Genomic DNA, 12,671 nt, shown 5'->3' on the forward strand with positions numbered 1-12,671 from the left:
CAAAGCAGTCCGCAAGCCTCCGCTTGGTTTCCCCAATGTAGAGGAAGCCACACCGGGTGCAATGGACACAATATACCACATTGGCAGATGTGCAGGTGAACATCTGCTTGCTATGGAAGGTCATCTTGGGGCTTGGGATGGGGGTGAGGGAGGAGGTGTGGGGGCAAGTGTAGCACTTCCTGCAGTTACAGGGGAAGGTGCCAGGTGTGGTGGGGTTGGAGGGGAGTGTGGAGCAGACAAGGGAGTCGTGGAGAGAGTGGTCTCTCCAGAAGGCAGACAAGGGTGGGGATGGAAAAATAGCTTGGGTGGTGGGGTCGGATTGTAGATGGCGGAAGTGTTGGAGGATAATACGTTGTATCCGGAGGTTGGTGGGGTGGTATGTGAGAACAAGGGGGATCCTCTGGGGGCGGTTGTGGCGGGGGCGGGGTGTGAGGGATGTGTTGCGGGAGACGCGGTCAAGAGCATTCTCGACCACTGCGGGGGGAAAGTTGCGGTCCTTGAAGAATGTGGACATCTGGGATGTGCGGGAGTGGAATGCCTCATCCTGGGAGCAGATGCGGCGGAGGCGGAGGAATTGGGAATAATGGATGGAATTTTTGCAGGAGGGTGGGTGGGAGGAGGTGTATTCTAGGTAGCTGTGAGAGTCGGTGGGCTTGAAATGGACATCAGTTACTAGCTGGTTACCTGAGATGGAGACTGAGAGGTCCAGGAAGGTGAGGGATGTGTTGGAGATGGCCCAGGTGAACTTGAGGTTGGGGTGGAAGGTGTTGGTGAAGTGGATGAACTGTTTGAGCTCCTCTGGGGAGCAAGAGGCGGCGCTGATACAGTCATCAATGTAACGGAGGAAGAGGTGGAGTTTGGGGCCTGTGTAGGTGCGGAAGAGGGATTGTTCCACGTGACCTACAAAGAGGGAGGCATAGCTTAGGCCCATGTGGGTGCCCATGGCCACCCCCTTTGTCTGTAGGAAGTGGGAGGAATCGAAAGAGAAGTTGTTGAGGGTGAGGATGAGTTCGGCTAGGCGGATAAGGGTATCAGTGGAGGGGGATTGGTCGGGCCTGCAGGACAGGATGAAGCGGAGGGCCTTGAGACCATCTGCATGAGGAATACAGGTGAATAGGGATTGGATGTCCATGGTGAAAATGAGGTGTTGGAGGGAGGGAATTGGAAGTCCTGGAGGAGGTGGAGGGCGTGGGTGGTGTCACGGATGTAGGTGGGGAGCTCCTGGACCAAAGGGGAGAAAATGGAGTCCAGATAGGTGGAGATGAGTTCGGTGGGGCAGAAACAGACTGAGGCAATGGGTCGACCAGGGCAGGTAGGTTTGTGGATTTTGGGAAGGAGATAGAAACAGGCCCTGTGGGGTTGGGGAACAATGAGGTTGGAGGCTCTCCAACACATCCCTCACCTTCCTGGACCTCTCAGTCTCCATCTCAGGTAACCAGCTACAAACTGATGTCCATTTCAAGCCCACTGACTCCCACAGCTACCTAGAATACACCTCCTCCCACCCACCCTCCTGCAAAAATTCCATCCCCTATTCCCAATTCCTCTGCCTCCACCGCATCTGCTCCCAGGATGAGGCATTCCACTCCCACACATCTCAGATGTCCACGTCCTTCAAGGACCGCAACTTTCCCCCTGCAGTGGTTGAGAACGCCCTTGACCGCGTCTCCCGCATATCCCGCAACACATCCCTCACATCCCACCCCCGCCACAACCGCCCCCAGAGGATCCCCCTTGTTCTCACATACCACCCCACCAACCTCCGGATACAACGTATCATCCTCCGCCACTTCCGCCATCTACAATCCGACCCCTCCACCCAAGCTATTTTTCTATCCCCACTCGTGTCTGCCTTCCGGAGAGACCAATCTCTCCGTGACTCCCTTGTCTGCTCCACACTCCCCTCCAACCCCACCACACCCGGCACCTTCCCCTGCAACTGCAGGAAGTCCTACACTTGACACCTCCTCCCTCACCCCCATCCCAGGCCCCAAGATGACCTTCCATATCAAGCAGATATTCACTTGCACATCTGCCAATGTGGTATATTGTATCCATTGCACCCGGTGTGGCTTCCTCTACATTGGGGAAACCAAGCAGAGGCTTGCGGATTGCTTTGCAGAACACCTCCCCTCGGTTCGCGACAAACAACTGCACCTCCCAGTCGTGAACCATTTCAACTCCCCCTCCCATTCCTCAGACGACATGTCCATCATGGGCCTCCTGCACTGCCACAATGATGCCACCCGAAGGTTGCAGGAACAGCAACTCATATTCCGCTTGGGAACCCTGCAGCCCAATGGTATCAATGTGGACTTCACCAGCTTCAAAATCTCCCCTTCCCCCACTGCATCACAAAACCAGCCCAGCCTGTCTCTGCTTCCCTAACCTGTTCTTCCTCTCACCCATCCCTTCTTCCCACCTCAAGCCGCACCTCCATTTCCTACCTACCACCTCATCCCGCCTCCTTGACCTGTCCATCTTCCCTGGACTGACCTATCCCCTCCCTACCTCCCCACCTATACTCTCCTCTCTACCTATCTTGTTTTCTCTCCATCTTCTCTCCGCCTCCCCATCTCTTCCTATTTATTCCAGTTCCCTCTCCCCATCCCCCTCTCTGATGAAGGGTCTCGGCCCCAAATGTCAGCTTTTATGCTCCTGAGATGCTGCTTGGCCTGCTGTGTTCATCCAGCTCCACACTTTGTTATCTTGGATTCTCTAGCATCTGCAGTTCCCATTATCACATGGCCTTGAATTTCTTTGGTTCTCATTCCTTTTAAAAATAAACTGCACACCTCAGTGTCCGCTCACAATGATTGCACACTACTGCATCTTGCAGGTCACTGTTGTCCTATTTGTGAGAGCTGGACATTATATAAAATTTCAGACAGATGGTGCCTCGTGGGCATGAAGAGCAGGGGGTCGGTCTCTATTGCTGGATGCACCCACAGCAAGATATCATTGATTGTTTTTATGTGGCTTTTGAGGTCAATGAGATTCATCAACTTGAAGGGCTTCCACTTCCACAATATTTACTCAGTGTACAATTTGACAAGATTTTTCTGAATGTTTGCGTGCAGTTTCCTGTCAGCTGCTAAAACCTTTTATCATGTAGCTGCCCAGAAAGCACATCTCTTCATTCTACTCCCCAAACTAAAGGTTAGATTCTCGGGGACGAGAGTTACTTTTTGAATAGGTGTCTCCTCAACTCTTTACATGACCCAGAGATCGAGTCAAAGATGCGCTAAAACTGAAGCCATCTGTTTAGAACTAAGGCTGAAATGAGGCTGAAGGGATGGTAAGACACTTTGGTGGGGCCTACAGTATATTCCTCAAAGGGTGTCAGCATGATGGTGGTGTACTGCATTCTTCACAATATAGTCCTCCAAATAAGTGAACTTTGAAAAAGGTGAGGCACTCAAATGACAGTCAGTGGAAAAAGTGATGGAACAGAAGGAAAATTAATAACAGAAAGTGGAAAAGCTCGGCAGGTCTGGCAGCATCTGTAGAAAAAATCAGAGTTAACGTTTCAGAATGAAAAAGAGTCACGGACCTGAAACATTAATTCTGATTTTTTCTTTGCAGATGCTGCCAGACCTGCTGAGCTTTTCCAGCAACTTGTGTTTTTATTCCTGATTTACAGTATCCACAGTTCTTTTGATTTTTAAGAACAAAAAAGTGCCTGGCTGCTCAAGGAGGTGGCTGAATCTGGTAGGGAAATCAATAACCGCCTAACCCAGTCATTTTGTTTTAGTTGGATCCTTATAATCCAGGATGATGGTATGGTCCGAAATTCACTGTGAGCTGCCTCGGAGCGTCATTCTATTTAAGATCCAGTTTGGAATAGTTTCAATCTTGCATCAGTGAATGATCCAGAGGTTTCTACTTGCAAAGCTGTTTGTTTCTGTTCAACATCTCTTCCTTCTTTTCTCATCCTTCAATCAAACAATGAAAGCTCGTACATGAGGCGTTATGTGTCAGTATCTACACTGTGTTAAAAAAAACCCTAGTGAATCATTTAGTGCTCTTCCAGTTACGTTACAGTATCTGCTCATAACCACTTCTTTGTGGTGTGTCCCTTGTGGCTCTGGATGAGGCGAAGGCAGTCTGCTCATTTGTATCTGCTGCTGACTGAGATGTCCATAGTGAACATCTCGTTGTATAGGTGCCAGCGGAACTCGTCCAGAGGTTGCTGCACTGACATGAGCGCAGATGCAGCCTTGGTCCCTGCTCCCTGCTGCTTAAATGTTTAGTCAAATGACCCAGAAGACATCTGGTGATGATGATGACGATGATGATGATGAAAATGAGGAGTTGCACTTTCATGCAACTTGGCGACAGCCTCAGCTCTTGGAAGCAGAGTAGATAGCTGAAAAGGAGAGCAATAATGTCTGTTTAAGAGGGAATATGTGAATTAGCCAATAACCAGGATGCAAACCACATGACCAGCAGTCATTCCATAGTGTAGCTTGTGGTATGTAGAGTGAAGGAGTTTTTTTTATTCATTCACGTGAGTGCCAGCATTTACTGCTCACCTCTAACTGCCAAGGAGAAGGTGGTAATGAAGTGGCTTCTTGAACCACGGCATTATATGGGGTGCAGGAACACCCCACTGTGCTGGTAGAAAGGAAGTTGCAAGACTTTCACCGAGCAATACTGAAAAAAAACAGTAGTATAATTCCAAGGTAGGATGGTGTGTGACTTGAAGGGAGGTGAATGTAGATATTCCTATGCATCTGATGTCACCCTTTTCATTCCAGCTGGTAGAGGTCACAGGTTTGGGAGGTGTAATCAGTGGAGCCCTAGTGGCTTACTACAGTGTACCTTGCAGATGGTATACATTGCTGCCATTGTATGTCAATGGTGAAGAGAGTAAATGCTGAAGATGGTGAATGTGGTGCCAATCAAGTGGACTCCTTTGCCATGGATGGCGTCAAGCTTCTTAGAATTAGTGCAGCTGCACTCACCTAGACAAGTGGGGTGTATTCCATTAGTTTTTTTATAGATGTTGGGTAATCATTGTGGACACAGGAAGTAAGTTATGTGGCACATAATTCCTAGCTATACTTTCCTGTCACCATTGTTGCTTAACCTTTTATAATGAATCTGTGTGTGAGCTCTCCTGTTAAATAACTTCAAATAAACAGAACCTATTTTCAGTTTACTAGACATAGTGGGAGAATGGTAAATTTGTGTTAAGCAAACATAGAACAACAAGGAACATCAATTGAAATGCAACTGTCTCCATTTCAAACATCTTTACCTGATCAATACCACTGAAAGATCCATACAACAGAAGGTGGTACTGACTGTCCCTCAATTGGAAGATAGTACCGGCCCAGGCTTGCAAGTCTCTGCCAATGGTCTTCATCAGCATTCCCTCTAAACCGTGTGGCATTGCTTCAAGGGTCTGCGCTTACCGATCAATATGTTGACACCATTCCCAGCATTAACTTGTGGCTTTGGAAGTTGCGGAACACATGGACCTTGGAGATCTCCATAGAAGAAAAAAGAATTAGAGGGAAGGTAGGTCTTCATGTGATGAAACATACAGATTTCCATCCCATATGGTTTGGAAGAGGAATCATTTTGGATTCAATGTTAACTTTGGACAGAATGTGTTTCCGCAGGATTTGCTTCCTTTTGTTTCCTTCTCTGCTGCTATTCTGCCTCATCATTAAGGCTTTGGACTGGAGGCTTGATGCAACTCAATGGATGTGTTGTCACCATTTTGAACAACTAGTATTAGCCTCTGCCTAGAGAATAATGTCAAAGCCTTTGAACTTCAAGAACAGCTTCCAAATATCTTTGAAGCATTTCCTTTGTTATCTCAGAACAGTGGCTGTTTGTGAGTTCAGGAAAACGAGACCTGATATAGGCTTGCTTTTGGCCAGCGAAATGCGATATAATCAATCCAAATTGATTCAGCGGGAGTTTTGCCTGAATCCTCGCGAAGCTGTCTTGAAAAATTAACACTTGTTCATTGATCTTACCGTTAAACTGGCAGGCACAGCAGAGGAATTGCCGATGGAATTTCTCTTCTATTCTGACATGTCACTGATTTACAGCTTGGGTCTTAGCAGACAGGATTGCGGTAGCAAGAACACTAAGACTACAATTAACTTGTGCAGATTTTTGTTGTCAAATATCTGCGGCTATAATTTGAAGAAGGCACAGCAATCCAGTGTTGGATCTCCTTGTCAATGGTGGCCTTTTTACGAAGGTGGTTCTGAAGGTGTGGGAAGAGCTCAACATATCCTGGACTCTCTCCTGTAAATGAGATGTGGAGCATTTTGCTGACCAGCTGTAGCTTGATCTCAGTTTAGTTCTCACAATATTCAAGGGGAGGCAGAGTCTCTTGAATGCAGACTTAAGGATACATGAAGACTGACTTGCAAATCTGCTGCAGAGAATGCAATGAGATATCAATCATCAATAAACTGTAGATCATGCATGTTTATAGTGCCTTGACAACAAAATGTGAGGCTGGATGAACACAGCAGGCCAAGCAGCATCTCAGGAGCACAAAAGCTGACGTTTCGGGCCTAGACCCTTTATAGTGCCTTGTTTGGCTTAGGTATGGTAGCAAATGAGGGTAAAGAATTTTCCATATAGCTAGTATTTAATATTTATATCAGAAAACAGTTGATCTTTGCAGTGACTATCCAAGGTCAAGTAGATTGTAAATAGTACAGAAGCTATCACATAGCATTGGCTTACGTTAGTTTAAATTTAAAGGTGAGTGTTTAAGATCTCCTGCTTGGACACTTGCAGTCATATCATCATGAGGCAATTATAGGTTTGTGATGAAGTTTTTGATCAACCAAACCCTCAGAGCAAAATCCATTGTTATGCCAAGCAAAGAGGAGGACATTACAAATTTAAAAAAAACCATTTTTATAAAAGAACATGATTGATCTTTAAAATGACTGTCACAGGTAATCTGACTTTTGGAACTGAATGTTGGCCAGGTTTGTAAAGTGGATTACAATGAACGTATCTAGGCGACATCCTTTTAGAATATCATACTGGCCATTGTCAGGACTTACTCTGAGTAAGGAAAATAAGGCCTCAGATTTTTTGCTCACAGGACTACTTGATAACAAAGAAGTACTAACAAAACTGTGATAATGCAGAACAGCAGTGCTAAAGAGTCCTGTGCCTCGTTACAGTGAATTTTAACCATGGATGGTGGAAATATCTTCATGAACTCAAATACACTAATTATCAACTAAAGAACTAATTTCATATCTTTTGAGTCACCTTGGGCTGAATGCTGAGTACACATTTCTTTGCATTTAAATTTCTTTAATCTTTTATTAGCCTTCAAAACATCCTCAGTTATACAAGTCTCACCCTTAGTTCCAATATATCATAACTGGCATTGGGTTTTGTCTGAAAACTCAGGCAATTTAATTGTCCAATCAAGCTTCTTAACTGCTCTGTTTCTTCTTTGGTTGCAAAATCATTTTTCCTGTCCTAACTTACTGAAGTATGATTTACACCTCCACCATGATTGTTGAATCAAGATTACTCCTGATCCATTCTGATTCATGTGTAAGCCTATATATTTAAGGACCCAGAAAGCTAACTTAGGATTTTAAGTTCTCTTTTATTTTCCCAAAATCAAATTGGTCAAATTCTGCAGAATCTCCCCACTGAAAATTATTGGTATGCATCAAAAGATGCCTGAGAGTTTCTTCATGACCCTGACAGAACATTGTTGAATCTGCTCTCAGCAGAATATAACCTATTTTCACAAAGACTGACCTAACTGAGAAATACCATATCCTTGACACATTGCTTGATCCACAAATACATTTGTTTAATTTCCATTGCTTCACTTCTACATTACTTGTTTCTAGAGGTGGTATCAAAAATACTTCATTTTGAAATTTTTACATGACAAATATACCAACTCACCTACATTTCCATGCATAGAGAGGCTAAGAGAACAAGAAATGTTCAAGATTGCTTTTCCTGCTTTGGGGAATCCATTTAATAATGTGACCACTACCCACTTTGAAAACTTGAGTCTTGCATTAGCATTCTGTGCCGAATCTGGGAGAACATTTTCCTACATATGTGTGATATGCTGGCACTTCAGAGTAGACAGCAAATTCGTTACAATGATACAACTTTGTTGTATTGTTTCATAGAACATAGAACATTACAGCACAGTACAGGCCCTTCGGCCCTCGATGTTGTGCCGACCTGTCATACCGATCTCAAGCCCATCTAACCTACACTATTCCATGTACGTCCGCATGCTTATCCAATGACGACTTAAATGTACCTAAAGTTGGCGAATCTACTACCGTTGCAGGCAAAGCGTTCCATTCCCTTACTACTCTCTGAGTAAAGAAACTACCTCTGACATCTGTCCTGTATCTTTCACCCCTCAATTTAAAGCTATGCCCCCTTGTGCTCGCCGTCACCATCCTAGGAAAAAGGCTCTCCCTATCCACCCTATCTAACCCTTCATCTCATATTGATTTATCTTGACTTGTTTGCAGCCGCCAAGATCTTCCAACTTTCACAGAAAAATAGAAGTGTTACAGAGCAGGAGGTGATCATTTGCCCCATTGTGTTTGCCCTGACTCTGCAAATGAGCATAATGACTTGTGCCTTTTCCCTTGAATCTTTGCATGTTGTTTCTATTCAAATAATCTGCAATGTCTCTTGATTATCGCAATTGAGTCTGCATCCACAACACTTCTAGACAGTGAATTCTAGACCCAAATTATTCATTTGCGCAATAGTATTTTTTCCTCACATCTTGTTTGCTACATTGCAAACCAATTAAAATTTATACCCTCTTATTCTCAACGCTTTTATGAGCAAAACAATTTCGCCCTTTCTACTGCATCCAGATCTCTCAAGACTTTTAAAAGCTTCAGTCAGATCTCCACCTCCCCTCCAACCCACCCCAACTGCCATCCAAGCCACCTCAAGGTGTACAATCTAATCCTACCAATCTATCCTTATAATTGAAGTTTCTTGTTCTTGGAACCATTGTTGTAAATCTCTTCTGCACTCTCTGCAACGCAGTCACATTCTTCCTGTAGACTAGCACCCAGATCTGTGAACAGTATTGCAGATAAGTCTCAAAAATATCTTGCATTAATTCCTTGATCATTACCTCCTTGATCTTGTATGGCACTATTAATAACTGCAGTATACTGTGTGCTTTATTAACTGCTATCTCCACTTTTCTTGCCACCTTCAATGAACTATGTACTTATGCCCCCAGGTCCCTCTGCCCCTGTATGTACTTAATCTTAAGTGCTTCTACTTCTTGTAGTGTTCCTTGATTGTTCTGTAGTTCTTGTCCTCGCACATATCCTAGTCAAACTACAACATCTGTAGTGTTCAGGTTTGCAATCAGTAATCTGATTTTTAGGTCATTTGAATCACCCCTGATCGCTGGCCCTGACAGTGAACTTACTTAGGAATGTGAAATGAAGAAGGCAGTAGATAGGTGTTTCAGGGCAAAAGAATCTCCAGGTTTATTTAATACAAAAGGTGAGAATATTACAAGAAATAAAGGCAAATACAAAACAGTGAAAATGACACTGAATTATAGACAGCACAGTACTTAAATACACTATTAAATTAAACACAAGTTAAACACTACTATAAGCTAAACAGTAGCTTTAATCACAAAAACTTTTATCAGGCTTCCTACCCTTAGGATTCTCTGCACTGTCACCACCCACCTTCCCCTTCCTGATAGCTAAGTTGGATACTTTGGGGACTCGAGAATATAAGCTCACCACAGGGGATAAACATGATTTTGAAATACAGCTGGCTATTCCTGCTTGCTGTAGCTGGTGCTTCAGTGAAGACTTCAAATGGTGTAGGCCTTCAGTCTGGGTTGAATCCACTAATGCGGAAGGATGTGTTATGGATTTATCGGGTGGGTATTTGGTTTTCCTACTTTGTGGTGATTTTGTGAGCTGGTTTTCACCTCAGAATGTGTCTGAGGCCTTGTCAGTTTGGTTGGTGATTTTCAGAGTTCGTCAGTTGTCAAGTCTGCTTGTGCGGTTAATTGCCATTGATTGCCCTGGTACGGAACAGGCCTGTGTCCGTAGATTTCGGGATTGCCGTCGGGATCTTTTGGAAATAGCTGTGCGATGGTGCTCTGGCCTTAGCTCTTTCAGATCCTTCTCCTGGTTGTAGCTGCGGGGATAGCTCCCAGGACGAATTGATCTCTCAGGTGAGGTTAGGGCCTGCAATTATACTAATTGCGGGCCTGTTATCTTTGTGCCAAATCTGCACTTGCATTGTGCTTCTGGTATCCTCTGAGGCAACTGGCTTCCTGATAGTTAAGAGCAGGTGTAAATGTATTTTGATCAAATGGAATATCTGGTATCTCTGTGCATAAATATTGATTGAAGTTGAATGTGTTGGTATCTGTATAGGCTCCGTAATGTCTGGGTTGGGGTAGCCCAAAGGGTAAAAGTTAGTTTCAGTCTAGAGTGTTAAATCTGGTTAATTGTTCTCTTTGAGTGAAAGTATGAATGGGATTTTCAGGTTGAATGATGGTTCGAAGCAGCCATCTCTGTGTGTGTATTTTTCCTAGAGCTTTCAGCCCAGCTGTCTTTTTCTTTCACTTGTGCAAGTTTTTGGCAAGTCCAGGGTTTTGACCCAGTATTTTAAATGATGGGGATTTTTGCTCAATTCTACACCTCTAATCGCTCTTCTACGTCTTTCTGAATTACTGCTACAGAATCTCTCTCTCCCATGATTAGCAGTTGCATTGCCAGTATGTGATCATCATGTAGTGCCAGTTTCACTTCCAGTTCTAATATGGAGACGTTAGACAATGGTCTTTTGAGTACAATAGTCCTATGTTTTGCATTGATTTTACTATTTTATCATCATCCAGCCCTTATCTACTATATAACTATATATACTACATCAAATAAATGAGCATATGTGATACAAGGTGCTTCACCACTTTCAACTAATTGTTCGAATCCTGAAATCAATCCTGACTAACCTTGATGAAAGGACCTAATAGTTTGACTCCATATTTGAGAATTACAATCTTCCTATCACATCCATTCTTTTTATTTAAATTTTTCCACTCTTTCTAGTCTTCTCTTTTATGGTACACTAAATTCCCAGCAATAAAGTTTACCTCTGACAGATTTATACGATGGAGTAAGCTTCAGTGAATTATCTGAGACATCTGCATGAAACATTTTTGCATATTATTCAGCATTGAATCACCACTCCTTTCAGAAACCGCAACATATTATCATTCCTAAATTTGAAGAAAATGGAATTTCTACATCCTTATTTCAAACCTTACCACTTAGTGAATCTAAATAACATTGCAACAATTGTTTCAGATACTGTTGGTCCTTAACCACTGTACCACCCAACACAATAAAATGAATCAGATTAGTACACTCATTTTCAGACTACTCTCCTTGTGACCAGTACTATTCTCTCAGACTGATCAACATCATGTTCCGCTTTTGAACTTTCAACATCGCATGCTGTCTTCAAAACCCTGTACTTTGTTTGTTTTGGGCAATTTACTGTCTAATGACATTTTGACATTTGTAGCTCCTGGCATTTCTGGGGTCACAGCTCTGTTTTATTATTCCAATCCTGTTGTCAACCAAATCTACCAAAAATGTCTCTATCTTTATTTCTTTTGCTTGTAATTCTTCTCTGTAATATTCTTGTGCCCATACCTGAGCAATCTCAAGAGGTATGACCATTGAAACCTCCAACTTTACACAGAGTGGTTCGTATATGGAATGAACTGCCAGAGGAAGTGGTGGTTACAGGTACAACATTTGAAAGACATTTGGATAAGTACATGAACAGGGAAGGTTTGGAAGGATATGTGCCAAATGCAGGTAAGTGTGACTGGTTTAGTTTGGGAACATGGTCGGCGTGGACTAGCTGGACCAAAGGGTCTGTTCCCATGCTGCATGACTCTATATACTTCTGGGTATCCCATCTGTGCCAGGAAGGCTGCTGGAAATGACGGTTTCTTAGCAATTCCTTTAAACCATCAGATCTGATTGAAAAGCATGTCCCTTTTTGAGAGCCTAACTCTAGTTAAGACTAGCCCTATCCATGTACAACACATAACAAAATCCAACAATTTGAAAGTTAAAAAATATTGAAAAAGAAATTTCCAAATCAAATTTCTGCAATCTTTTATATGGACTATCAAATATTGCCAAATACAGAGTGAAGTCAAAGTTCTTCATCTTGCACTCAAGACTGAAATGTAAGAAAATCAACTTTAGAAATGAAAGACCTTTTTTTACAGCATGAGAAGTGGATACTGATTGATTGGACAATGAGTGTCATGGAAACACAGAGGGAACTGTTAACTTTCTTAGTGAACTGATTAAGTTCAAACACAGCAAGTCTACTCTAATTAGTCAGTATCGTGTCATTGAAATGTGGCAGAATTGACAGTCTGCATTGCAACTTTTTCAGTGAACAAAGGGCTACGTGTGGACATATTCTTTCGGCTTAGAATACATGTATGAATGTGTATGAATACAGTTATGAAGATACACATGGAAATATTTCCCTGGTTGGGGAATTAAGAAGTACTTACCATTAAAACATTATCACCCAACAAATTATGTGAGATGACAAGAGAAACTTCTTTAGGCAGAAGCTGCTGGAAA

The 12,671-nt window shown here is 43.2% G+C and overlaps 1 protein-coding gene across 1 annotated transcript in view; it reads right to left on the reverse strand.

Moving 5' to 3' along the window:
• Positions 1-12,671, reverse strand: part of LOC125452225 (protein disulfide-isomerase A6-like) — a 70,429-nt gene that overhangs the window by 17,051 nt on the left and 40,707 nt on the right. The window lies entirely within an intron of this gene.

The sequence above is a fragment of the Stegostoma tigrinum genome, chromosome 4 (assembly GCF_030684315.1).
Source record: "Stegostoma tigrinum isolate sSteTig4 chromosome 4, sSteTig4.hap1, whole genome shotgun sequence".
NCBI lineage: Eukaryota > Metazoa > Chordata > Chondrichthyes > Orectolobiformes > Stegostomatidae > Stegostoma > Stegostoma tigrinum.